The 6,012-nt window shown below is 38.4% G+C and overlaps 1 long non-coding RNA gene across 1 annotated transcript; it reads right to left on the bottom strand.

Moving 5' to 3' along the window:
• Positions 1 to 324: 324 nt before the first annotated feature.
• On the bottom strand, positions 325 to 1,989 carry LOC137199761 (uncharacterized). Its single transcript, XR_010931850.1, has 2 exons — positions 872 to 1,989; positions 325 to 458 (listed from the first exon to the last, which is right to left on the bottom strand). It is a non-coding gene; the product is annotated as an uncharacterized lncRNA (long non-coding RNA).
• Between the last annotated feature and the right edge of the window lie 4,023 nt (positions 1,990 to 6,012).

Here is a 6,012-nt window from a genome sequence, read left to right as displayed (position 1 = left end):
GACAGAAATACTAAAGCTGTGAAAAACTTTATAGCTGCACTCCACCACATAGATGCAATCAGATCGTCTCTCACCACCCACCATGTGTCAGAATGGAGCGATCCATCAGCCTCTCTGCTCACACTGTGAACACGGGGGAAGAGCTAAAGATCCAGGGACAGGTGCAACAGCACCACTCTCGGATTCAGCAGAAAGTTTGAAAACTTAATTGTAAATGGGTCTGAAATCTAATTGTGGGATTTACTTCTCCTGTCTGTGTGAAAGCCCACACATCCTCGGATGCCCAGAGGAACCTCCCTGATTGGATGCTTTACCCCTGCAGGGCTGCATCCGCCTGACCCCTGGGCTCTGTGATTGGTGTGTTTGCTAATCAGAAGTGGCAGCCTGATTACACGGGTGGTCTGGGGAATAAAAAGCCACACAGGAACCTTGGAGTCACCTTCCACCATATGAGTCCGCTGGAAAAAAAAAAAAAAAAAAAGCTTGGTGTCAAGTTGGATGTATCCCTGTCACTTTATGCCTACACATACACCTGAGATAATCACTGCAAGCCCGAGAGTGTGGATGGTACAAGGGAATCATGGTGCAGTCTCTGTTTCATTAAGAGATGGAGTCGATGAATCAACAAGCTATTTCCAGCTGGAGGAGCATTTAATGAGTTCAGGTTTGCATCGCAGAGATATGAATATAATTGTAACTGACATTTTCCTTCATGTGTAAATTAGATTTGCTCACAGTGATGCAATGCCCAGCAAGAGTTCTCATGGCACGAGTGGAGAAGTGAATTCATGAACAATGAGTTCCTCTGACTGTAAACAAATTATGCTACAAAGTTGAGGAAATGTCAGACCTCTATTACACTCTCACTTACCACACAGATGGAGTGACAGACAGCCATAACCTCAGAATCCAGAGATGACTGATAAGGAGAATATTAAGCACATTCAGCTCATTATTTTTTCCTTTGAACAAACCCTTAGCATCATAACTTTTTCGTATTCACAGCTGCTGTTTGCAGTGACTGAATGCAGCATTTCAGACAAATCCTTTTCATAGTGGGACTGCCAAGTATAAAGGAATAGTACATTATTCTGGGAAATATATAATTTCTACATGAGATGATTGATATAAATCTCAATTTGTGTATTAAAGGTTCAATGTGTAAGAATTGGCCACCTGATCCAAACAAATAGGCAGCATATCACCAACCCCCCACCTCCCAAACACATCACCCCACCACCATTATCACTCACTGAATATAGTGTAAAGCTTACTGTTTACAGGTGTTGTCAAGATGTCAAAATGCTACAGAGACATTAGAGCCAACGGTTAATTACAAACCAGCTGCACAGATCAGAAAGCGGTTGCACCACAGAGATAAGTTACAACATAACTCGAAGTAACAACTAAATATTTACACACATGCCCCTAGGGTAGGTGTAAATCATAAAATGTCACAGAACTCACTAATGGTAAATCAGCAGTTTTTCTCCCACACAGCATCATTTTGCATAAATTGCTGCCATTTTACAACACAGTAATCCAGTATTAATTTATTGATATGATATTTCAATATCAATACAGCTTACTGCAATGTTACAAGATGTCAAATGCCCAGCTTAAACATAGCTGGTGCAACCCAGTGCAGTTCGTCGTATCAGCTCACATGACCAGCTGATGTCTCCACGCCAGTGACAACGTAGGTACAACCTTCCAAATAGGTGTTATTTGAATAAACTGACCACATATTGGGAATCCATATGGTCACTGTCTTGCCTGAAAGAATATTAAAACTTCTTAAAATGACATATTAACAGTCCTACAACAAAAATTTCAATAGCCTGGCTCCACAATTGCTGCCAGTTGCTCTGGGCAGCACTACTTCTTCTTCCTGTCATGTTGGACTGAGGGTAGCCTGGACACTACAGTGACTCACCATCACCCCTGCGGTACAAAGTGGTATTACGTGACAGTACAGGCTGGACCGGGCCGGAGCTAGTTAGTTAGATATCTCTGCAACACAATGTATATAGGTCTTTGACATAACATCACATTTTATTGATAATTTTATTTAATTTTGGAATGTTTTAAACTAAAATTCTGGCCTATTCTTACGCATTGAACCAGCTGGAGTCAGGATGTGGTTAGCCTAGCTTAGCATAAAGATGGGACGCAGGGGGAAACATCTAGCCTGGTGCTGTCTAAAGTGGAAATGAAAGCAAATACCAACACCTCTAACACATCAGCTCACTTATAAAAATGTACCTTATTTGCTGGAGTTATGTGCCAGAATTATTCCCGGCTATCACAAGTGAACATACTGTGGCGAGCAGAATGGAATAAGAGACAGGAAGCAGCTCTCAGTAATGACAATGACACAGGGTACAGGAACTCAAAAACATAGTAGCAAAATACAGCTGGGGTCAAGAAATGTAGCCGCCACCTCACTCGTGGTTAAAGCTATAAACCATTTATTTTTTTGCAAACAGATCACTGCAGATGGTCTATAGCTGTGACTTGTTAGCTGGAAAACACAATGGGACCACAGCATGGAGCCTTACCCAGTCCAAGTTCAAATTTAATAACAATACCACAGAAAATGAATATTGTACATGTTTTTCTAAGGGTATGTCTAGGTGTGGGTCAGTGGGTCATAAGTGATGACTGAGAGGGATTACTTTTGTATGAGTCCATACATTATTTTGTTTTTTCAGGAAAATCTGCCATAGCATACCTTTAAAGATTTACCATCTGAAGTGAATGCTATTTGAACACTGTAAAAACACTACCATAATTCATAAATAATGATTACAAGTTGCAATGCCTTAGAAATACAAGAAAATCTGCTTTTACAATAAAGATTGAAATTGTGGCAGCAAAACAAGCTAGTCTGATAACTAATAATGTTTAACTGTGATTTATTACAAAGTTAGAGACTGTCTATTTCAAGTCAGGTCAACTTGAATAGTCAATTTATCACCTTCTTAAGTTAAACAGTTAAGTATTGTTAGCTAATTAGCATACACTTCCCAGCATGCTTTGTAATTGGGTTAAAACTCTCCAGAAAGCCAATTCTTTTTTAATTTGAAGTCACATAATGAAGGTTTGTTTTGTGTCTTTCTATACATGTGTCTCTAACTATGCAAACATGATGAAGAAAGGTGCATGCACTAAAGACAGTCACTTGCCAAAAGTCGAAAATAAACTCTGACTCAAAATTTTAGGAAACTTTGTTGCCAGGTTGTTTGCTTGTTTTTAATTGCCTTCAATTATAGGCTCATGGCAGAGTCATTATGCATCACCCAGGCTGCCATATATTGCTTTTTTCAGGATAAGTTAGGTTAATAAGAGATGTCATCATTTTGCATGTGAGTATACTTTTTATGGAAAAAAACAAAACTGTCGATTTTTTATTTATTTATTTATTACATTCATACATGAATGGATGGAATCACACGGTTTTAAGGGATGGATTGTGGTGCAGGACACTTGAAAGGATCTTGTTGGCACAGTTGAAATATCGTTTAGCATATATTTTTTTTATTCAATTATGATACATCATACATAAACAGAAAAATACACTGTTTACTGTATTTTATTTGTTTGATTTATTTTATTTTGGCATTTTAAATCTTCCATATAAGGGTTCCAGTCAACACTTAAAAATGACATTAGTTTCCTAATTGAAAAATCAGCTCTCATCAATTTGTTGTATACTGCTTTGTAGAACATGTCAGATAAGCCAGCACTGACAGTGTACATGAAGAGATGTTTCCTCTCAAAGGCCTGTATCTCTGCTGTAATAAGCTAACCATCCACTCACAATAGTGTAATCTACAGCTTGACTGCTCTCAAGGGATCACAGAACCGTTAACAGTTTATTACCAGACCTTTGAGGCCACAGTGATGAATTCCGTTTCATCAGCTCGTGCTTTAACACTTTGGCTCCCTGATGTCTTTTTAAAAGGCACTGCTCAATAGAGAGTATATGAGGTGCGTCCGCATATAAAATGTCACTATTAAAAATGCCCATAAAGAGATCGTCTCCCATGGTCCCTTGCAGCTGACGTCTCTCCTTCTTCATCTCTACATCTCTGAGGCTGGCAGACCTTTCATACTTTTTTTTTTCCCTCTCATGCCTGAGTGAGGTGAAAAATGAAAGGCAATAGTGTCTTGCTCCCGGGATGGCAGAGAGGAGTGAAGTGGAGCGGAGCCGTGAAACTCCCTATGAGGCCGACTGATTGGCTGATGAGGCTATGCAAAAGCTCCTGGGAAGAGATGAGGAGCGTTAAAAGTAACTCTTTGCTGCACGCCACTGCGTAAAAGAGACATGGTGTTTAGATAAGCGTGATTGCAGCAATTTAGATTCCAGCAAAGGAGATGAGGGACTTGAGGTCACTGAGGAGGCTCAGCTGGTTATGCACATATCATATATTTACATCCTTACAGGGAGGAATCCAGAACATAATCTTTAATACTTGTCATAAACTCTCTGTGTTATGTGTATTATTACTGTAGTGCCAGGCAAGAAAAAAAAAAAGTAAAACTAATAATTTTCAGCTTGATATGTATTGAGTCTGCAGCTTCCAGCCTCCACCTCTAACTGAAAGAAGCTTTTCTGGCCTCCTATGGAAGTATAATATCGTACATATCATATGAACGTTAATTTCCTCCACCATCTTTGATTGAATGTTATCATCTCATTATCTCATCTTAATCATTCACCCTGCAGTGAAATTATTATTCCTATTTTTTATTTTATTTTATTTAACCAGGAAAAGTCTCACTGAGATTAAAAATCTCTTTTATAAGCGTGTCCTAGCCAAGACAGGCAGCAGTACAATTAACAGGGTTGCAGACATGAAAAACACAATGAAAACAAAGAATAAATTACAGAATCGTAAAATATTAAAATATTCATCAGTAGTCGTTTAAGTCATCAACATCAGGGTTCAATGAGAGGCAATATGAGTCAGTCAAAACATCTACAGCCAGATTTGCCTCCAAGTCATTTAGAGTCACTTTAAATGCATCCAGTGAGACCAGCTCCTGAAGATTCAGGTAGCACAGACATAAAGGTGGCAGCAGCAAGTCTGCTTTTGACCTCGAAGGAAAACCCGATTTCAACTTCACTTGAGATTGTGTTTGGTATTACTATTGGTATTATTATTATTGATGTTATTACAACAAAGGTAATAATTGTAATGATGATAATCACAACAACAACTGCAGTGATAATCATGAGTGCGTAATTGATTGATTGATACTGTTTATTTTGTCAGAGCTTGCCTTTGTGTGTGTGTGTGCGTGTGTGTCGTCTGGTGATGGATCCTTTCAATACGTTGTACTGTATGTATGTCACGTCAGTCTGGAATGATTACAGGAATGTATGTGTTGACTGTTGTATCATCATTGTCTGTGTGACTGTGGGTTGTTACCAGTGATGTTCATTTGTTTTGTCACTGAGTGTTAAATAGGAATAATAGCTGGTGTGATGCAGCAGCTAATGAGGATTCAGATAAACATGCTGTGACCTCAGTGTGGTGTAAACAAACTCTATATATATATCATTTTAGTTTATAATGAATGTAATATTGCCATTTGTATCGCATGGCAGTGACAATAAATATTACTAATGAGGATGATATTGTGATTGATTATGTTAACATATCTTTATCTTCACTAGTTGTCTGTACATGGGGCAGACTGTGTTATCCTCCATGTATATTCCTTGTATTTGGCAGTACTGGTGCAACAAGCCTAATAGGTGTAATGTTTAAAAACACACGTTATAACACACAAAGAATGATATTGTACATGATAAACACCAGTGTTGGAAAGTAACTATGTACATTTACTCAAGTACTGTAGTTAAGTACAATTTTGAGGTACTTTACTTGAGTATTTCCATGTGATGCTACTTTCTACATTTCAGAGGGAAATATTGTACTTTCTACTCCACTACATTTATCTGACAGCTTTAGTTACTTTTCAGATGAAGATTTGACACAA

Source organism: Thunnus thynnus, chromosome 16 (genome assembly GCF_963924715.1).
Source record: "Thunnus thynnus chromosome 16, fThuThy2.1, whole genome shotgun sequence".
Lineage (NCBI taxonomy): Eukaryota > Metazoa > Chordata > Actinopteri > Scombriformes > Scombridae > Thunnus > Thunnus thynnus.
This window is presented reverse-complemented; position numbering and strand designations above follow the sequence as displayed.